Source organism: Myotis brandtii, unplaced genomic scaffold (genome assembly GCF_000412655.1).
Source record: "Myotis brandtii unplaced genomic scaffold, ASM41265v1 scaffold573, whole genome shotgun sequence".
Lineage (NCBI taxonomy): Eukaryota > Metazoa > Chordata > Mammalia > Chiroptera > Vespertilionidae > Myotis > Myotis brandtii.
In genome coordinates, this window is record NW_005370145.1 from 2,220,414 (window position 1) to 2,243,846 (window position 23,433).

Sequence of the window (23,433 nt, forward strand, 5' to 3'; positions counted from 1 at the left end):
CAGGAGGAGCAGGGGGCAGGCCTAGTGGCTGGACTTCAGATTTCTCAATAGGCCTCCATCCCAAACACCTCTGCCACCAATCTGCCATATTCCCTAAAACCCTCCCATCAGTTAATTTCCTTTAGACTCGAGGTTTTCACTAAACTACTCCAGAAGACAAGTCAGTGCCAGCCATGGATTCCACTGTGAGAATGAATGTACAGCTGTTTAATAGGACAACAAGCAGCAAGCTGGGCACTGAGGAAAGGGAACAGAACAAGATTCGCAAGGGGAGAATGGGAGGGCAGAGGACCAGGGGCAGAACATGGAACAAGACCGGCCATGGAGGCCAGGACTCCAGCACTCAGGGGGTGCAACAAGGACAGGTCTCCTGGAAACAAAGGAGGCAGCATGAACCCCTCCACCCCCTCCTACCCTAACGGTGCACAATGCTCCAAGAATAACATCTTATGTTTGTAAAGGTTTTAGAGCTTACAAAGCCCTTCACACAACAATCACCTCATGGGGTCCACACAACAACGGAAAAGAGGCAGAACACAGATACCCGTTTCAAGGTCAATGATTCTGAAGCCCAGATGACTGAGTAACTAGTAAGCAACAGAGCTGGGTCCTTCCAACTCTTGGTCCAGCTTCTCATGCACAGTGGTTGAGTGCCCATCTGATGACACACAGATCTACTAGTAGAGGAAACCCAAACTCTGAGACTGATTCGTCTTAGAATCTGTGCAAGTTATCTGACTCCTCGAAGCCTCATTTCTCTTCTGCAAAATGGGGATGTAACGAAGATCTCCTGAGGAAGGTTCTTAAAAGAGCTTAGCATGGTGCCTGGCACACAGAAATCAAGCGACATAAGCCATTAGCTCTCATTACTGGTACCCATGACACAAAGCAGGGCTCTAACCTGCCGTTAGGATCACCCGAGATGCCCAGCATGCCTGCCACCCGGGCCGCTCACCAGACTAATTCACACTATGCAAGTATATGATCCAGACACTTGTATTTCTTTTCTTTTCTCTTGCTCTCTCTTCTTTTTTATTTCTTATATGCCTCTTAAGTGATTCTAATGCAAAATGTCACAATTAAGAATAACATAAAGCAGTATCTCTCAAGATCTACAGTGCATTCAAATCACCTGAGGGTCTTGTTAAACTGCAGACTCAGTAGAGCTGGGGTGAGGTTTGAGACTCTGCATTTCTAACATGCTCCACAGAAAGGACTTAAGAGCCTCAGCTGGTGTGGCTCAGTGGTTGAATGTCAACCTATGAACCAGGAGGTCACAGTTCGATTCCTAGTCAGGGCACATGCCCGGGTTGCGGGCTCGATCCCCAGTGGGGGGCATACAGGATGCAGCCAATCAATGATTCTTTCTCATCATTGATGTTTCTATCTTCCTCTTCCTTCCTCTCTGAAATCAATAATATAGATAGTAAATAGATAGATAGATATCCTATATAATAAAAGGCTAATATGCAAATTGTCCCCTCTACTGGAGTTCGACGGGGAATTTGACCAGGGGGGAGGGTCAGCTGGCCAACCTCCCACATCCCCTCCCCCCTGGCCAGCCTGGTCGGCCCCGATCAGGGCAGGCCTGCCAGATCTGACCCATGCACAAATTCATGCACCGAGCCTCTAGTTCTATATAATAAGAGAGGAATACGCTAGTTATCCATTATGCCGTAATGTCACAACCAATCTACAAATGGTGGAGAGCTACAGGAGGGCAGGGCAGTGAGCTATAAGCAGAGAGAGCTACAGGAGGGCGGGGCAGCGAGCGATGAGCAGCAGAGAGCTACCAGCAGCAGAGAGCTACCAGGGGCGGTGGGCAGGTGGTCAGCTGAGGCAAGTGGCAGTGAGCTACTTGCGCACAGATTCGTGCACAGGGCTACTAGTATACATATAAAAGGCTAATATGCTAAGTGTCCAACCATCCGACCAGTAGCTATGATGCACCGTGACCACCAGAGGGCAGACGCACAACACAGGAGCTGCCGTGACGTGTACAGAGAAACGGCACCACAGATCTGACGCCCACAAAGCAACACTCAGCCTTCCCCAAGTGGGACACCGGCCCCGCCACTACCCCGAGTGACACCCCACCATGAGAGGAATCCACCTGTTCTACTCCATAAACCACAGACTGCATCTTACAAGGACAGTTTTTTCAAGGTGCCAATTGAAAACAAAAACATTTCCCCAGATAAGTACGTGACTTCGGGAGTTTAAAGGCAGCTAACAGTGGAAAGCTCAACTAGGCATGCAAAAAAAATGCGCTGCCTGCCTGCGTTCTACCTAAATACCGTTCCTCTGAGATAGGAGCCAGCTGAACACACCTGGTGCACAAAACCTGGAAAAGTAATGAAAACGGAATCGAACAGATAGGATAGGAAAACACTATAAATGAACAGAATGTATTTTACTAGTTAAAGGAATGAAGCCATTCAGAATACAACTGTTCTCTGCAAATAAACCTTCCCCCACCACATCACCCTGTAAACGGAAACACCATACCTGATGAGATCGGGCTCCGCACCCTCGTTCTTAAAGGATGCCAGGAGTAGTCTCTCTCGAGTTACAAGATCATCCAGGAGGTTCTGTCTTCGGTCCCCTTCAAGCTGTGTTCTGCAGACATCTCGTTAAGGTCCAACAGGGTGTGAATGACCTCATTCTACCTATCACGTTATTAACTGAGCTGACTGCTCAGACTCTAGTCCATCCTGTCCATAAAGATTTGAACCACTCTTCTTCTCCTGCTCTGACCTTCAATTTCGAGGTCGTTCAAGTAAAGGACCTTGACTGACCATCACAGGGGACGTACAAACACTGGGATGGACCCATCACACAGTTCCTTCACTGAGGAATGCAGTAGGTGACCAGTATTTTCCTCCCAGCGACCAACAGTGAAACGATCATTCCTGCCCAGCAGGGCAGTCTGACTCAGGGATTCCTTAGGTTTTCAGTTACAGCAGTCAATGGTCAAGGGTGTTTTCCTTGACATCAATATGCTAAATACTCTGTTAAAAAAGAAAAAGAGGGGAAAAAAGGTTCCAGTATTGCCTTCTTCCTTCCATGTTAACACCAAAGTGCCACTTTATGCAACAGGTTTGCTCTAAAAGTTGTTACCATCAGTTCATTATTTAAATACACTGCATGATCTTTAAAGAAAATTACAAGGAGATAATCATATTTTAATCTGTTGATCTACTAATAAGCATGCTGGACTAGGAAACCTAGAAGTCCTATTTTGAACACTATCTATGATTTTGAACCAGTTATCTCACCTTTTTTAACCCCTTTTCCAGCACAATTCATAAGTTATGGCTAAAACAATAAATCAGGATTAAATCCCAAGTTTTATATACTAGCTTTCTTGAAGCAAACTACATGAGCTCCTCTAGGCTGTGTGTGTGTGTGTGTGTGTGTGTGTGTGTGTATCTGTGTGTGTGTTTGTATCTGTGTGTGTCCATGTGTTTTTTAAAACACAAAATAAAGGAACTATTGATGGAGAAAACTTCTGCCATAAAGAGAACGAGTGGAGAAAGCTAAGGAACACCTTTGAAAGGACATATATGACAAAATACACAAAAAGCAAGCACCAAGGTGAGCCAGCTCAACACGCTGGGTTTCATCTGGCTTTTACTTTTCTATTAAATGCCCTTTGTCTTCCTAGAGCTGAAACACTGGTGACTCAAAGCCCTGGCCACCACGACCTGCTCTAGAAGACGCTAGTGAGACAGCTGCGTTGGACTTACAGATTCTTTTCTTGTTAAAAGAGGGACAGCACCACTGCATTCAGGCCCCCAAAATTCTAAGGAATTGGCAGAATCAAGTAGTAGCATCACCACTGCCTGGTGAATAAGGAAAAAACTGTGGCCCAGTGAATCTACAGCTTGTGTTGCTAATTTTGAATACAACGAGCTGGCTAGCTAGTAAAACAGTAAATAAACCTGTAAAATTTTTCCCCAAAAACAGATAGCAGTTAGAAAAGTCATAAATATCCCAAACCAATGTAGCTAAGCAGTGTTAGTGGCCTTACATATAAAAAAATAATAGTAAATGAATTCTCTCAACATTCCAGAATGCCATGCTTTTCCGAGTAAAATTACTACCACCGCTTTTCCATTTCCTTCTTGACTGTAATCACTAAGTACCCATCATAGAGACCATGAAGTAGCAGCTCTAACTAAGATACAGTGGTTAAATACTTATTCTGTATTAATAAAAGGGCCAAATATTAGCAACATCAAGAATAAATAGTGATGTGCTTCAAATTAGTGGTAAATAGTCAATAAAGCAGGCTTTTCTTCTATCTAAAGCAGCGGTTCTCAACCTGTGGGTCGCGACCCCTTTGGCGGTCGAACGACCCTTTCACAGGGGTCACCTAAGACCATCCTGCATATCAGATATTTACATTATGATTCATAACAGTAGCAACATTACAGTTATGAAGTAGCAACGAAAATAATTTTATGGTTGGGTCACAACATGAGGAACTGTATTTAAAGGGCCAGAAGGTTGAGAACCACTGACTAAAGGAAGTTCCTCAGAAAAGAAAAACAGAAATGACAGAAGCTATAACATGAATTACATAGGACAAAACAGGAATTTTAAATTGTGGAAACTATTCATTATGTCACAATACTATGCTCAACCTACTCTGGCATCCTGTGGTTTTCAGCATCCAACACCCAAGCAAACATAAGCTCAACTATAATCCAATGTTACAATTAAACACAGATTTAACTGGCTCAAGGATTTAAACATAAAAAGTAAAATGACAGGAGTATCCTTAGAAGAAAACATAGGAGAGCTTTTTAATAATCTTGGAGTAGTTAAAATCTTTCTGGATTGAAAACCTAGAGGCATGAAGGAAAAGATAAATCTGGCTACATAAAAATTTTAAATATCTGCCCAAAAAATTACAAGTTACAAATTAATAGTGGCAAATTTAGAAAGGCAAAAGACATAACAGAGCACAAGAAAAAACACTAATAACTCTAATCAAAGGACAAGCACTTCGTTCTGCATTAGTAAGAGAAATGCAGAATTTAAATAATATAGCCATTTCAGCTATCTGCAGGGAACCGTGGCAAGCAGTTCTGGAAAGCGGGCAGGAATCAGGACTCTCAGACAAGCAACCAACTGCCACACTGCCTTCCAAATACCTAACAAGATGTAAATGGCACATTCTTTCAAAGGAATTCCTCCTGCAGATATATTCTCACATCTATACAGACTCAGAAAGAAAGATGGTCACTGCAGCATTACTTATTATAGCAGATTCTGGAAACATCCTGAAGTTCATTAATAAGGAACTAATGCATCTACATAACGAAATGCTTTGCAGCCCCCAGAAATCTGGGGAAGCTCCTTATGTACCAATGATAATGATAATTAACATTTCTGAGCACTCACTAAGTGAGCCTGTGAATTATTTGATATGGAATCATCTGCAAAATGCAGCATTAAACCAAAAAATAAAAATAAAAAAAGCAGCAGCAGCAAAGAGCTAAACAGTAAAGAGTACGTTCCCACTGTGTTAAAAAAAATCAGATAGCCGTATATATGTTTGTATATACGCAGAAAATTCCTGGAAGGATATGCAAATAGCTAAGGAGGGGGAGCTGGGAGTTCAGGGTGTGAGACTTACTGTTCATTGAATACTGTTTCTATCGTTTGACTCTGCCATGTGCCAATTAATAAAATAGTTTCAAAACCATATGTATAATTATTACACCTTTATAGTCAACAGATTTTTGTATTTTCATCTATACAGACATTTGTTCATGCCTAGGAAAGCCTGGATGACAGGTACCAACCATCAACACTGCTAACTATGGAGAACGATGGGCAATAGGATGGGGACGAGGAAAAGAACAGAGTCACTGGTAAAAACTAACAAAAAGAAGTGTGAGGGGAGAGAGTACTCTTAACCATAAAAATAATAAAGACACGTTTTAAAATTTAGCAGACACTAGTTACAGATTTAAAGTAGTTAAGAATGGACTGATTTACTTAGAGCCGTACAGCTCGGTGAGTATGTTTTGTAGACGAGTAACTGAAGAACAGTCACAGGCAGTGAATGCCAGAAGAGGCCTCAGAGGTCCCTGTTCCAACGCCCCTGTCCTGACTGGGACTTGAGGGCTAAGTCCCGTGGTTGGTGATGGCGGTGCTGGGCTGGCACAGCTCCTCCTGCTCTAAATCATGGCCTGTCAGCCACACCTGCTGGGCTTGCTACCAAAGCACTCCGGGCTTCTCCACCCTGAGGTTCCCAGTACTGGGCATTGAATTTTGCCCCTTCTTAGCATCCTTTTAAAAACAATAACAAAACTGGTACTATTAATTCAGAATATTCCCAGAGACTCCCTGGAATCTGGGAAAACTAACCAATACTTCACTAGGAACACTCCACCTCTTTATGTTTATTTTAATCTATTCAGAGAACAGAGCATAAGGAGATTGGAGGGTAGAGATTGTTAACAAGAAGCTAAAGAATCATCTAGGCCCGTGGTCGGCAAACCGCGGCTCGCGAGCCACATGCAGCTCTTTGGCCCCTTGAGTGTGGCTCTTCCACAAAATACCACGTGCGGTCGCGCACGTACAGTGCGATTGAAACTTCGTGGTCCATATGCAGAAGTTGGTATTCTGTGGAAGAGCCACACTCAAGGGGCCAAAGAGCCGCATGTGGCTCGCGAGCCGCGGTTTGCCAAGCTGCAGTTTGCCGACCACTGATCTAGGCAATGATCATACTGAGTGTATGTACACTCATGGTAGTTAGGTGTGGGGACAGGTTAAGGAAGGACAAGAAAGTGGTCAGTGGTAGCTGTAACTTTTACAATCTATAATAATAAAAGCGTAATATGCTAATTGACCAGACATCCTTCAGGCTGCAAGGGAAGCCCAGGTCCTGGGTGCCTGCCGGCGGCTGGAGGGAAGCCCAGGTCCAGGTGCCAGAGGGAAACCGGTGCCGGCAGCTGGGGGAAGGAAGGCCTACTCTTGCATGAATTTTGTGCATTGGGCCTCTAGTAATAAAATAATAGCCCGGCCAGCATGGCTCAGTGGTTGAGTGTTGACCTATGAACTTGGAGGTCACGGTTCGATTCCTGGTCAGGGCACATAGTAAAAACTAACAAAAGAAGTATGTAGGAAGAAAGTAAGTTTAATCATAAAAATAATAAAGACAAGTTTTAAATTTTAGCAGACACTAGTTACAGGTTTAAAGTAGTTAAGAATAGACTAATTTACTTAGAGAACATCAATTTCAAGAGCAGTACAACTCTATTGTGGGCTCAATCCACAGTGTGGGGTGTGCAGGAGGCAGCCGATCAATGATTCTCTCTCATCGTTGATATTTCTATCTCTCTCTCCCTCTCCCTTCCTCTCTGAAATCAATACAAAAATATTTTTCAAAAAAGAGTAAAATAATGAGTAGCAGCTAATTCTCAAGGAGGGCTTATTATATGCAAAGCACCTTCTATCTATATAATTTAATCCTCACAACAACCCTATAAACCAGGTCTACTTTTGTTATCCCTTTTTCTTTCACAGATGAGAAAAACGAGGCACAAAGAGATTAAGTAACCTGTCCAAGGTTACACAGAAAGTGCCGCTAACTATCTTTTATTCTACACCCACCACATGGGGGCCTAGTCCTGTGAGGTGCTTTAAATATATTTCCTTCAACGTTCACAAGAGCCTCGCAAGGTCTGATTATTCCCACTCTACAGAATGAAACAGGTCAAGAAGGGCTACACTGTTCCTTGGCCTGGCGGAAGTGGCAAGGCTGGTCTTCCATCTCAGTTCTGTCTGGTCCCAAAGCCAGTGTTGCTCCTACTTCTCCAGCAGTGCCTGGACTTGGATTTCATGGAGCAGAAACACTTGCAGACAAAGGTGGGAAGGAGGCAGACTGACATGAAGTTACCAACTATCCATTTTGCCGCATATGGACATTGAGAAAAACCACAACAGACAAAACTGCTTTTCCTGTCATGATGAAAAGATTTTAACATTAAAACTAGAAAGAACCGTGTAACAGACTATACACGAAAAGGTTTCTGCTGACATAAACGCGATCTGGTCCTTATTTTTCTCACATCACTAGGCACAGTGAAAGCGGTCACGGGCAGGTGCAGGGTCTGAGAACCACTGCGCTTCCACTGAAGCCACGCGGGCTGTCACTGAACTATCCAGTTGGCCTCTCCGCACCCACATTATGGGGTGTGTTAGAAGGTGCTTGCTGCATCTATCCTTCCATCCACCTTTCTACCTACCCTTTTCCCCAAAAAATAATACAAAGTGGAGAAAAGTCATTCATAGATTTGTAAAAAATTATTCTACAAAACGTCTCCCAAGACACCAAAACATCTTTTGATACTGAATCCCTTTGTAAAGAGATTTTAAAATTCACTTTACATGCCGCCTTTGAAAACCCAAGCGCCACGAAAAGAAATTCGAGTGCCACCTGAAATTTCACATGCAGCTCCTGTAGCACATACCTCTCTCAACTGGTGAGGCTATTACAATTCCATCTCAAAGGAGCTCTGTGAATAGAAGCTAATGTCTTTCAGCAATTTAAACTCTCTGGCTGCAGGACTTTGGTTTATGAATTGCAAACTAACCGATTCAAAAGCACAGAACCTCCATTTTAATTTCACATTTATTCTTGCCAGAAGAAAAATACTTTTTCGGGAAAGAGCAATAACATCTTATGCCTGAACTCCATGAATTTAATTGTTTGGAAGGCATTTTCATAGGACTTACCTTTCTGGCAACTCCTAGTGTTCTTTGGAAAGAGTCATGAATGCAGAAGGGCATAAATTTACTCAGTAAAGTACCATAAACTCTCAACTACCCGACACAGTAAGGAAATGTGGCATTCAAATATGCACATTTAAACAGTCACCCATCATTAATTATGCCCTGAAAACAGGATTAAAAAGTCACTCTACTGGCGATTTATGGACAAAAATTTTTCTAAGAACTACAACATCATAAAGTGGACCTAATAAGCCACAGGGAACCCTGTTTAATCTCCGTGATGATGAAGAAGGGTCTGGAGCATCTGCACCATGAGGATTTGTCCTGGCACTGCAGCAGCGCGCCAGCGAACAGGGAATTCTAGTTGAAGACGTGCCAAGTGACAGTTGACTGTGTAATCTCTACTCAATTGGAATTCGGCTTTTAAACAACTGGCTTTGGGGCCAGACAGCCCCGCGTCTGCATCTTAGCTCTTCCATTTCGCAGCTGCGGGGTCCAGGGCACATTACTTAAGATTTCAAAGGTGCCTCTCCTCAGTGTGAAAACCTCTGCTAAAGGCTGGGTTCTCTCTCCAACTCCATCAGTGACTTAGGGTATCGCACAGTCAATACTCTTTTTGTAACGAAGGGAAGGAGCCACCCAAACAAACTAACAATATGAGCTTATTTAGACTAATAAGTTGCTATCTGATATACCTAAAATCTGGAGAATAACTGCCATAGAATTGCTTAAAATACCTGGGAAGAGGAAGATCAGGGGAAGAGCTGTGGGGGGGAGAGAGAATTAAAAAGAGGCCTTCGTAACAGAAACTGCCTCCTTCTTTCCTTTCTATCAAAAGTCCCTCAGAAAATACAGAGGTTTGCACCCTCGGTGGTTTAGCTCAGTGAATAGAGCATCGGCCTGCAGACTGAAGGGTCCCAGGTTCAATTCCAGTCAAGGGCACATGCCCGGGTTGGGGGCTCAATCCCCAGTAGGGGGCATGCAGGAGGCAGCCGATCAATAATTCTCTCTCATCATTGATGTTTCTCTCTCTCCCTTTCCCTTCCTCTCTGCAATCAATAAAAATATACTTTTTAAAAAAAGACAGAGGTTTGGATGGTCCTCATGGGGTGGATTATATAAATTTCATCCTTAGTATTGGTTTTATTCCAGCAGATACAGACCCAATTGTTTGAAAAATATATATAAGATTTAAAGAAAGCTGTTATATTCCAGTTGAGTTTTGTAGTTCTCCTAGGAAAGTCTAAATTATCCACATTAAGGTCTTTAAATATTTTCATAATGTTGTTTAATAATTCTGTTTGGTATTTTTAAATGCTTAGTGCTTAATTCAGCAATTCTGAGATCACCACAAAACCAAAATCTAAGAGATTTCAACAGATGGTCAGACTGCAAGCATGTAGAAGAACAAAGTCAATTTTTAGTGTGGAATGCTTACTACTCTCTATAATTAACAACTACCAGAAATTATTATAACAGAGAAAAGTATGAGTTTTTAATTTGAATCTTTTGTGCCTTACATGCTTTGCACATAAATATTATTAGATGAATAATAATCAGTTACCTTAATGGAAGTTAGCAAATACATAGTTGTTAATATTGCCTTGTGTGATAATATTTAATTACCTTTCAAATATATGTGCTTTAGGTAACAACAAAATGAAATTTCACACCTTGACCTCATGTGCAGACTTTCTAGTACTTAGTACTAAAGTGGAGAAAATAGCCCTACCAATCTAAAACTACTTGAGCGCTATATATTAAGACTTGTTGATTTTGATAATAAAAACTCTGTATATAATAGATTAACTGTGCAGCAAGTAAAAAATGATACCAGATACTTTACCTAATGGAAGGTAAAGTTAAAAACTAAGTGTATCAGAATATTCCAATCTAGTTAAAAACAAGGTCCCGCTCGCTTATTGAAATTAAACTTTTATTCTGAAACCTTAGTGGGTTAATAACTGAATATATGAAAAATCATGCAACTAATCTAAATGAACCTCCCTGATAACATAAAGGGGGTTACACTTGGCGAAATATATTTTTTAAAACATTTTCTATAGTTTTATCTAAAAAACTATATTCCTACATTTTCCCCCATTTAAAAGTGTGCAGTAACAACTATTTCCTGAGATACTACAATTTCAGTTTTGGGTGTGAACTACTGACAATTTAAAAAAATGAAGAGAGGACTAGTTTGAGGTCAATTTCCAAACCAATATAAACTCAGGTTTAAAGGATTCATTTAGTTAATAGGTCACATGTATTTTGCTAAATTGACCAGATTATGAATTTCTAAAAAAAATATTTTTAATACTTGACAGTGTTGGTGGAAGTAGAGACGATGACTCAACTTGCTTCAACCAACTACCCTCCCCCTACCACCCCCACAAAATTCCCAAACCAGAGGCAGTGACCGTACAGTATGAAAAATAATAAGGCAAACAAGTTACATCCCAATAATCTATATAAACAGGGGGGGAAAAGTATGGTTTCTACTGGTATTGGCCTTCAAGGCAGTCTAGACAGGTAGTGAGTAGCACAAGGCTCTATGCAAACACCACACTGACAGAAAGCATCAGCTTCCTGCGCTGTAAGGACTACACCCAAATAAGTTAATTCCTCCAGTATGTCTTGCTTCGCTAGCATATTCACTGTAAAACATGTAACAGACACTTAAAATAGAAGTCAACATTTTGGAAACCAGGTCTTCCTTAAGCTGTGGAAAAATCTGGGTGGCCCAGAAGCCTTCCTTTCTTAAAATAAGGCTGTTTTGCCTCCCACTCTAGAAGAGAGGTGGAGATGTTTACATGGATACATCTGATGTGTTGACACAGCTCTTAGCAATAAGTCCTTCAAAAGGGCGATCTTTTCCTTCAGATTCTGCAACAAAGCTCTGATTGTCACGGTAAGCTGCAAAGAAAAGAACACATCCTAAGTATGCCAGTCCAAACGGAGAGAATCCTCTAACAGTATCATGTAAACGCTGCTTCGTGTGCTATGATTCAATCAAGGGAGGGCTGGAAGAGACCCTTAGCATCCTCCCAATGACAGCCTCAGGGTCGACCGAATCTCAATGGTCACTACAACCTGCCCAGGCGGTAAGCCAGTCATGGCTAACACTGGCATCGACTGGAAATGGTCACTTTCCCTCACCATCTACTGACTTCTGTCCCCTGAGAATCACCCTCTGATCCTGTCTGTCCCTGCTGGAGCCACGCAGGAGACGGTGTTCTCCAGGCTTGGTTCTCCCCAGTGAGAACTCCACCATCCACTCAACCCGGCTTCAAACGACACGACGCCAAGCCCCTTTGCCATCCCGGCCAGTCTTCTCTAAACGCACTGGTACACTTACTAGGATAACTCATTTAAAAGTTCTGTAGCAGTGTGTTCTTTCTACACACGAGGAATGTTAACCATGCACTGCTCTTTTTCCAGGATTGTGTGAATTTTTTCCAATCATTCTATAAACCCAGAGGAAATTTTTGTTTGTGACTATCAGTGCTACCTTAAAGGATGGAGGAGGGGTGGAGAGAGCTTCTTAGGAGCTTAGAAATGTGAAAAATAAAGTCGCCCACGTAAATTAAACATAGTCAGCCATGGATGAAATCAGAGATGTTTAAAAAGGCAGACTATCACAGGTTTCATTTGCTATCATGTTAAAAATGGCAATTATACAACTACAGTGGAAGCAGGGGCTCCCTCCTCAGATTAACAGCAGAACACCAGAAACTGGCCAAAGGCTACCCACATCAAGCAACCCTCAAAAGAATCGACAGCCAAGAAAAGTCTAACCTTAACTATTCTCATACCTCTGGGAACCACAGGAAAACCACCCACAATGTTTATGGGGAAACTCCAAAGAGAAGAAATTTCTCCTCATTCAAGAAGAAAAGAGCTAAATAAACAAACAAAAAAGCAAAACACACACACACACACACACACACACACACACACACACACACACACCAGGCCTAAGAAGAGTCTACAAAGTTAGAGATCAAAAGTATTCAAGAGACAGTGCTCGCTTCGGCAGCACATATACTGAAATTGGAACAATACAGAGAAGATTAGCATGGCCCCTGCACAAGGATGACATGCAAATTCGTGAAGCGTTCCATATTAAAAAAGAAAAGTATTCAAGAGATGAAAGAGTATGTAGTCATTAAAAAGTATGACTGAAGTAAAAATTTGTTGACACAGAAAGCCATCCATCATAATTTATTAAAAGGAAAAAAAATCAAGTCATAAAACACAATGTCACCCACACATGGAAAAAACAATCCAAGAACTAAATACATCAAAATGACAAGGGTGGTGATGTAAGTAGTGGGAAAATGATTACTTTTATAATCAGGAAAAAAAACTTCTATTACCATGATTTAACAGAAACTTTACAAAGAATAGAAAAAGAAGGAATGGCTAATTCATAGTTTAAGCTTACACACTCTGGTAACAAGCACTAACAGAGATCATGGAAAAAGAAACCCACATGGCCATCTCCATTAAGGGTTATAAATGGAAAAGTCTTTCTAAAATATTAGCAAATTCAGAATTACATTAAAAATTACAATAGACCATCACCAAGTAGAATTTACACTAGTAATTAAAGAATAGTTTGTTATTAGAAAATCTAATAATAAAGCAAATAGTGTTAATGATTAAAAACAGAATAAATATATGATTAATACAGTATGGGAGAAATTATTTAAAAACAAAACAAAGAAAGAAAACTATGAATGAAGCACTACTGCCTTAACTGAAATATTATTTAACTTTGGTCTAGAAGTTCTAACCAATACAATAAGACAAATTAAAGAAATACATTAGGGCTAGAAAGGAGATGAAATTATTATTATTCAGATGATTAATAGTCTATTTGGAAAAGTTAAGAGAATCAACTGAAAGATTACTAGAAACAGGAAAAAATTCACTATGCTGATCAAAAATAAAATAAAATAAATCAAGGACATTCCTAAATTCAGTAATAGCTAGGGACATTTTTTTAATTATTATTTTAAGACATTATTAACAATATCAACACAATCTAAAAATTATCTAGCACAGTACCTGGCCTATAGTAACTGCAGGAAATACTGCTGAAGGAATGAGTAAAAGGAAAGACTCAATATTGTAAAAATGTGAATGCTCTCCAATTTAATCTATTCAAAATCCCATTTGGAGTTCTTTTATAGGACAGGAAGTGGTAATTATGGTAAAGGCACAGCACAAAATTCTTTTTCATGAAGCTGTGAAAGGTCACTCTAAAAAAAGGATAAATGAAGAAAAATATAGAAAATTCATGAATAGGTATAATAAAGGGGCATTAGACAATCAGATTGTAAATCTTTATTAAAAACTACAAGAGTATGATGTTGGCAGTTGCTAACAATTTCATTAGTGAAACAGATCAGAAGGTCCAGAAATAGTGCAGTTGTGTGAAAGTTCAGTGAATGAGATACAGAATATTTCATACTAGAGGCCCTGTGCACGAAATTCATGCACGGGGAGGTGGGGGTCCCTCAGCTCAGCCTGCACCCTCTCCAATCTGGGACCCCTTAGGGGATGTCCGACTGCTGGTTTAGGTGGGATCAGGCCTAAACCGGCAGTCAGACATCCCTCTCGCAATCCGGGACTGCTAGCTCCTAACTGCTCACCTGCCAGCCTGCCTGATTGCCCCTAACCACTCTGCCTGCCTGCCTGATCACCCCTAACTGCTCTCCCCTGCCGGCCTGATCGCCCCTAACTGCCTCTGCCTCAGCCCCCACCATGGTGGTTTTGTTCGGACTGATGTCCGGAAGGATGTCCAGAAGACGTCCGGTCTAATTATCATATTACCCTTTTATTAGTATAGATGTTCGGGGGGAAGGTAATTAATAATTTAGCAAATGGGGGAAATCAGATCCCTACAACACACCAAAATAAAACGCAAATATTATAAAGATTTATGTGTTTAAAAAAATAAAAACAGAAGAAAAGCTTAATAGGTAGACAGAGGTAGATGGCTATCCAAACACATCAACAGGGCCTATATACTGACATCGAACTCAGAAACCAATTGTTTGTCTTCACCTGTCTACTAATAATACTAGTCATAATAATAGTTATACTTGATCTTTTTTTCTATATAATTTGTTTATGATTATTGAACATGTATGAGATAACTGTTAACACTCTTTTATTGCTTATGTAAATGTTATACAAGATGCCAAACACAGAGAATGAGACAGACGGCAAAACCTGGATCATGACAATTCACAGAATAGAACTGATCCAGAGTGTTTTTTGCAGAGAAGGCCATAAGACCTGACTGCCTTCCATTTACCTGCCCTTCCTTTTGGGGGAGAAATTAGGCCTCCACTCAGATGCCATGGTAATGGCATTGCCCCATCCCGTGGTCAACAAGATAATGTCGATACTGAAACTGCTAGGAATGAACCTTCCTAGATCTGTGAGACCACACTATTCTCGAACAAAAGGCTGATCATCAGCAAATCCTTGAGACTGATCTATGACCAAAAGGGGGAATTGTGGATAAAAAAAGGGTGTTCTATGCAAAGTAACCTCACAGGGTGATCTGATCACAAATTCCTAACTGGGCAGGTCATGGTGGTAGTCACTCCTGAGACCTGTAATTTCTTTAGTAAAAGGTTTTAAGACAGCTCTGCCCATTGTTCTTGTGCATCTAAATTAACACACCTTTAAAATACCATACGAAAGCCCGGCCTGTGTGGCTCAGTGGTTGAGCATCCACCTAGGAACCAAGAGGTCACCAGTTCAATTCCTGGCCAGGGCACATGCCCGGATTGTGGGCTCGAACCCTAGTAGGAGGCGTGCAAGAGGCAGCTGATCAACATTTCTCTCTCATTGATGTTTCTATCTCTCTATCCCACTCTCTTCCTCTCTCTCTCTCTAAAAATCAATAAAAACATATTTTTTTTAAAAAATACCAGAATACCCCTGGAAGTGGGTATTATCCTCAAGAGAGCAAATAATCTTGTTAACTATCCTGTAATCCAATCCCCATCTTGATTCCTCCGATCTTCCTTACCCTCTCCTTAATTTCAAATGCATAAAAAAAAAGCTGCAAAACTGTTATTCTCTCTCTCTCCCCCTTCCTTCCACTCTCTCTGGGGGGGCAAAAAAAACAAATGAAACAATATTTTTTTTAAAAAAAAATCACATATACCTTGATTCTAAGAATTCACCCTTAAAAGATACCTCTTAAAAATACAAAGAAAAAAAGCACAAAGCTATTTATTGCAGCATTATTCATAACAGCAACAGACTGGAAGCAATCTAAAGCCCAATAGAATACACACTAGAATATTATACATCCCTAATCAATTAATAGAGAGATTTCTACAATATATTATTAAATAAAAAGAGCAAAATACAAAAGAACATTTTGTTTAAAAGGAAGAGAAAAATACACACAGAGAGAAATGCTTATTTCTGCAAAAAGTAATACAGGAAGAATAAATCAGAAATTAATGAAAATACTTATCTATAGGAAGTAGGTGAAGAAAAGGTGGAAGGCTGAGGTGGGAACAAAACTTTGAGTGTACTTTTGTGTACAATTTTGACTTTTTAACAATGTAAATGTTTTACATATTTAAAATTAAATCAACAAGGTGAGGGGGGAAAGTAAACCCTAAGAATGAATATAAACAGAAACAAAGGATAGCATAAGACAAAGAAAAAGAGAATCGATTTTTACATTTTTAAATGTAATGTGTAAAAAAAGACTATTATTCTTTTGGTAAGAATGAATACTCAAAGAAATGAGGACATTGCCTCTGGTCCTACAAAACCTAAAGGAGTTACTATCTGCGGGGGGAAGGGTACCAACCCTAGAACTAGACTAAAATGGTCAGAAACTTTTAAGATAAAACAGGAGAAATTAAAGAGACGTCCTGCTTCATTTAGTGTCAGTGACTAAGTAACTATTAACTGTTTGGTTGTAATGTCAATGCAACACACATGTAGGCCATTATACATGCACACATACACACACACAAACCCTCAGAAATACGTGGGTTTTCAGACCTCAAAGCTCAAACAAATCATTTGCAGTACTACTAGTAATTCCCTCCTGGTCATACCTTGGTTGTACTTTCACCATTTCTTTCATACTGGTTTCTTTGTTGAATTTTCTCAGCAATCTCTTGTGCAATTTGACAAGTAGAATCATATGTGGAGAACCTGTACCAAAGTCATAAAAGGAGAAAAACATTTAAGTTACTTTAAAAGAAATTTATGCATTATATATTTATATACTATATAGATGAATTTTTTTTCATGGATATCAAAAACGAGCAGGTGATTCAAGACATGCATCAAGAAAATAGGAGGAAGCTCAAAAGGAAAATTGGGTCCTGGTCCCAACTTTGCTACATTTCCTCTTTTTCTCCTCCACACTATCTATAATAATAAAAGCGTAATATGCTAATCAGACTGGACAGCCTTCCAGACGACCTTCCGGACGAGGCCAGGACTGCGAGGGAAGCCCGGGTCCCGGGTGCCAGAGGAAAGCTGGTGCCGGCAGCCAGGGGAAAGAAGGCCTACTCTGGCACAAATTTCGTGCATCGGGTCTCTAGTCATCTATAAAAAGAACAGCTTAGTGGAGGTATCACATTCCCTGACTTCAAATTATACTACAATAATCAAAAAAACAGACACAGAAAAATGGAACAGAATTGAGAGCCCCGAAATGAACCCATATTTATGTGGGCAGCTAATTTTCGACAAGGGAGTCAAAACCATACAATGGAGAAAAGAGCCTCTTCAATAACTGGTGCTGGGAAAACTGGAAAGCCACATGCAAACGACTAGAACTACACTGCTAGTTGACACCATGCACAAAAATTAACTCAAAACGGATCAAAGACCTAAATATAAGACCTGGAACAATAAAATACATGGAAGAAAACATCGGCACTAAACTTATGAACCTTAGTCTCAGAGAGGATTTTGTGAATTTGACCCCAAAGGCAAGGAAATCAAAAGCAAAAATAAATGCATGGGACTGTATCAAACTAAAAAATTTCTGCATAGCTAAAGAAACCAACAAAACAAAAAGACAACCAACTGAATGGGAGAAGATATTTGCAAACAATACTCCAATAAGGGGCTAATATCTAAAATATATATAAAAAAAAAACTCATACATACAACGAAACAACAAAAAACAAACAATCCAATGGGCAGAGGACTCGAACAGACTTTTTTCCCAAGAAGACATACAAATGGCCAACAGATATATGAAAAGATGTTCAACTTCACTTGGTATAAGGGAAATGCAAATCAAAACTACAGTGAGAAACTACCTCACACATTGTTATGTTCGATTGGCTACTATCAACAAGACAAGTAATAAGTGCTGGTGAGGATGTGTAGGAAAGGGAACCCTCATGGACTGCTGGTGGGAATGCAGATTGGTGCAGGCGCTGTGGAAAACAGTAGGGAGTTTCTTCAAAAAAAATTAAAAATGGAGCTGCCTTATGACCCAGTGATTCCACTTTTGGGAATATATATGAAGACACTCAAAACACCAATCAGAAAGAATATAAGCACCCCTATTTTCATTGCAGTATTATTTACCATAGCTAAGATTTGGAAGTTGCCCAAGTGTCCAGCAGTAGAAGAGTGGATAAAAAAGCAGTGGTACATTTACACAATGGAATACTACTTGGCCATAAAAAAGAAGGCAATCTTACCTCTTGTGTCAGCATAGATCAGTGATGGCGAACCTTTTGAGCTCAGCGTGTCAGCATTTTGAAAAACCCTAACTTAACTCTGGTGCCGTGTCACATATAGAAATTTTTTTATCTTTGCAACCATAGTAAAACAAAGACTTATATTTTTGATATTTATTTTATATATTTAAATGCCATTTAACAAAGAAAAATCAACCAAAAAAATGAGTTCGCGTGTCACCTCTGACACGCATGTCATAGGTTCACCATCACTGCCCTTAGACATCTGCCAGACTGTGTCCTGGAAAGCAAACAAACTAATTTTTCAAGACAAATCCCCAGTATCTGCTCAACTTAAAGAAAATCTTCATCCTTTCATTGTCACATAGCAATAGCCACTGCTTAAAAGAGCAGGCCACTCTTTGTTCCCTACCCTGTACTGACTAGCAATACTTGGCCCTTTCCTCTATTGAAAAGTAAAATGCACGTCCTCTCTGCATCTCTTCTTTTAGTTGTGAATTCTTTCACATCCGGCATCACTAGCCAAACTCTAACAGGAATAAAGATAGTCTCTTCAAAAATGGCATTGGAAAACTGGACAGGTACATGCCAAAAATGAAAGTAGACCACTAACTTACACCACAAGAGAATAAACTCAAAATGAATAAGACTTAAATATAAGTCACAAAACCATACAAATTCTAGAATAAACTATAGGCAGTAAAATCTGAGACATCTCATGTAGAAGTATTTTAACCAATACATCTCCTAGGGCAAGAGAAACAAAGGAAAAACAAAGAAATGGGACTATGTCAAACCCAAAAGATCTGTACAGCAAAAGTAACCATCTACAAAATTAAAAGGGAACCCATTATATAGAAGAATGTATTCATCAATGATACATCTGATAAGGGGTTAATTTCCAGAATATACAAAGAACTCATACAACTCAAAACCAGAATGGCAAACAACCCAATTAAAAAATAGGCAAAGGACCTGAACAGACATGTCAACAAAGAGGACATACAGATGCCAATAGACATATGAAAAAAATGTTCAATGTCACAAATCATCAGAGAGATGTAACTTAAAAATACAATGAGGTTTCACCTCACACCTGCCAGAATGGCTGCTATCAATAATCTCTTTTATTAGTGTAGATATTTAAATGCCATTTAACAAAGAAAAATCAACCAAAAAAATGAGTTCGCGTGTCACCTCTGACACGCATGTCATAGGTTCGCCATTACTGGCATAGATGGACCAGGAGAACATTATGCTAAATGAAATAAGCCATTCAGAGACAGACAAGTACTGTATGATTTCACTTAAATGTGGAATCTAATGAGCAAAATAAACTGGCAAACAAAACAGAAACAGACTCATAGATACAGAGAACAGACTAACAGCTGTCAGAGGGGAGAGAGGGGTTTCAGATTGCAGGGGACTGGATGAAAGAAGGTGAGGGAATCAAGCAAAAATCAAACAAACAAACCATAAGATACCTATATAACACATAAATACAGATAACAGTGTGGTGACTGCCAGAGGAAAAGGGCAGTGGGGAGTAAGTGGAGGTGGGCAAAGAGGGGGAGAATGGGGACAGAAAGAGACTTTGCTTGGGTGATGGGACCACAATGCCATGTGCAGATGATGTTTTGTTGAGTTGTACACTTGAAACCTGTATGGTTTTGTGAACCAATGTCACCCCAATAAATTCAATTTAAAAAAAAAGCAGAGCCTATATCTAGTTTTTGAGAGAATGTAATTTGTTATACCCTCAGGGGCCAAAACTTTCAAGGTTTTAATGAAAGATCACCCTGGCTGGTATGGCTTAGTGGGTTGAGCATTGTCCCGTGTATCAAAAGGTCGCCAGTTCCATTCCCGGTCAGGGCACATGCCCTCATTGCCGGCACAGACTCATACAGAAAACAGACTAACAGCTGTCAGAGGGGAGAGAGCGGTTTCAGATTGGGGTGACAAAGGTGACAGGATTAAGGGGGGGGACACTCACAGACACAGGCCACATGGGATTACCAGAGGGAGGGGGTGTGAGAGAAAGCAAAAGAGTGGTAGACAGGGAATCAATGGTGATGGAAGGAGACTCCACTTTGTGTAGTGAACAATGAATAAATACCCTATACCAGTGGTTCTCAACCTTCTGGCCCTTTAAATACAGTTCCTCATGTTGTGACCCAACCATACAATTATTTTCGTTGCTACCTCATAACTGTAATGTTGCTACTGTTATGAATCGTAATGTAAATATCTGATATGCAGGATGGTCTTAGGCAACCCCTGTGAAAGGGTCTCGTTCGACCGCCAAAGGGGTCGCGACCCCACAGGTTGAGAACCACTGCCCTATACCGATGATGTATTATAGAATTGTACACCTGAAACCTATATAATTTTATTAACCAACTAGAGGCCCGATGCACAAAATCTGTGTAAGGGGCTCAGCCCTCGCAGCCACTGCGGCTTGCCTCAGCCCGGCTTTGTCTGGAAGGCTGTCCGGAAGGATGTCTGGCCTAATTAGCATATTACACTTTTATTATTGTAGATGTCACCCCAATAGATTCAATAAAGGCTTAAAAAAACAAAAATGAAAAAAATTTTGAAGAGGAGCTTAGCTCTGGCTCTGTGGTTCCAGAACATACATATGAAAATCAATAAATAATAGGATACAATATTATCTCCCACCAAAATGTGGGGTATAAATGGTGTTTCTGGAATTCCAAAGTCAGAGAAATTACTGTTATCAAGGCACTCAGACCTGACAGCATGAGGCCAAAGGCTACATCTTGGGCTGAGGCACCAGGTTAAAGCAAGCCTCTCATTCAGACAGATGCCAGGGGCACCTTTCAGATGTGGCAAAAGGCACAAGGAGCAGAAGACGAAAGGAACAACATGTGTCTGGCCCCTTCAGCTGAATGATGGCCCTGGGTAGGAAGGTAAAGTTTAAAGTGATAAAGAGGAGAAGCTAGTTTCTGAAGAGCCTAGAACACCAGCCTAATCAGATTAGATTTGTAAGAGAATTTCAGAGCTGTAGGTATTACTTTCACACATAAAGCAAGGCGTTGATGAGGTTAAGTGAAATGCTGAAGGCCAAAATCCCAGGGGTCTTGCCTGCAATCCTCACATTCTCACTTTAACCGTAAAGAGCAGTGGTTCTGAAACTTTGCTACATATTGAATAAATGGGGAATCTTTAAAAAACAAAAAATCGCCACCAACTCCTGCCTCTCCCCCATCCCCACCCCCAGCATTCTGGTTAAATCGGTACGGGGTTCGCCCTGGATAAGACAAGTTGTAAATGCTCCCAGGTGGTTCCAATCTGTAGCAAAGTTTGGGAACCACTGGCCTGGTGGTAATGCAACCTTATCACCACATCAAGCATACAAATGCCTCAAGTACTAGTTTAGGAAAATTAACCTGAACTCCATTTACATAAACTGTTGGGAAGGAGAGAAAGTGACAGGAGACTAGTACAAGACTTCTCAAGCTGCTCAATTACATAACCAATCACCAGTATTTACTCTCTTCAAGACATAAGGCTATAAAGGACTGGACTATGGTAGAAATGGACAGCCTAAATGAGATTTAAAAGAAAAAAAACAAAGGAGATTAGTGACTAATCTGATGCTATAAGGATGAAGAAAAAGGAGATGGTTAGTTTTCAGGTGTAAGAGATGCCATGAAGGAGAATGAAAAACTGGAAGAGGGAGAAAAAAAAAAATTTCCAGACTATGAACTGGGCCCTCTTCTAGCACAAAAATACTGAATGTATGACTAAATTGATATGTGTATAACACATTAAAACACACACATACACACACACACACACAAAGACATGGAGGACAGAGATGAAACAAAAATGGCAAAATATTGATAATTCCAGAAATTGGGTTATGAGTATTAAAGGGCTTTTTCCAGAAATGGTGTATCATCAACAAATAAGCTGCCCTAGCAGTAAAGCTAAATAACTTTAGCAAAGAGCCAGTTCAAAGACAATAACCACTCAGTACTTGTATTAAACTGTGAGCTTACTTACCACTTGCTGCGATATGCCATTAGGGCAGTAACTGCTGTGTTCCATTTCTAAATGCTAGCACACTACTCAGGAGTGAAGCATCATTGACCTATGACTTTCAACAGCACGAAGCAAAGCCACAGTCAAGTCTGTTTTCATAGGTTTTTCAAAGTCCCATTGCATACTCCTTTCTACCCTCCAGATCAGCAACCATTTTGCAAGGCAACTGATGCTAGCACAGCCAAGTCCCCCCATTGCTTCTTCCAACAGTCCAATGAGAAAGCCACTGAGTCAAGCTACTTGAGAGTAACAGGAAAATTATAAATGTGTTTTTCAACATTAACTGTGGAAGAGGCTTGGGGTCCAGTGACAGCTTCCACCAATCTAAATGGATAACCTGGAGCCCTTATCTCTGAGCTTTATATCCCACCTTATGTATAAAGTGAGCGAGTTAGCTTTCAGGAGGTGGAGAGCAACGTAGCGAGATGTTATCAAGGGCCTTAAAAATGCTCAGCCCCTTGGATCCAACAGTTTCACTTCTCAGAAGTAAGCCAAGGAAATAAGAGATGGAACAAAGGGATAGTATTTATAATAATTCAAAACAAAAATTAAAAAATGCCCTAATATTACAAATACAAAGAGGGTAATCCTATATAATAAAAGAGAAAGATGTAAATTGACTGTCCCTCCACTACGCTCACCAGCCAAGAAGGCGTGAGTATGCAAATTAACCCAACAAAGATAGCAGGTTAATTTGCATATGCAGGCACCGAGCAGCTTGGGTCCTGGGAACATCCTTGGGACCCAGGCCACTCCAAGCCTGTAGGCCCGAGAGTAGGCCCTGAGCAGCCGGGATCCCAGAACGCCCTGGCCAGGAGTGGTCTACGGGCGCCGGCGCCAAGCGGCTGGGTCCCAGGACAAGCGGGCGGGGGCACCAAGCACAAGTGGC

General features: G+C 40.6%; 1 protein-coding gene across 1 annotated transcript in view; it reads right to left on the reverse strand.

Annotated features, from left to right (window-relative positions):
• Positions 1-16,959, reverse strand: part of STX8 (syntaxin 8) — a 138,315-nt gene extending 121,356 nt beyond the window's left edge. The window contains exons 1-3 of the mRNA XM_014549892.1: positions 16,863-16,959; positions 11,576-11,670; positions 2,509-2,619 (exon numbers count right to left, since the gene is read on the reverse strand). The gene's annotated coding sequence lies outside the window, so the exon portion shown is untranslated. The remainder of the gene's footprint in view (positions 1-2,508; positions 2,620-11,575; positions 11,671-16,862) is intronic.
• Positions 16,960-23,433: the final 6,474 nt, after the last annotated feature.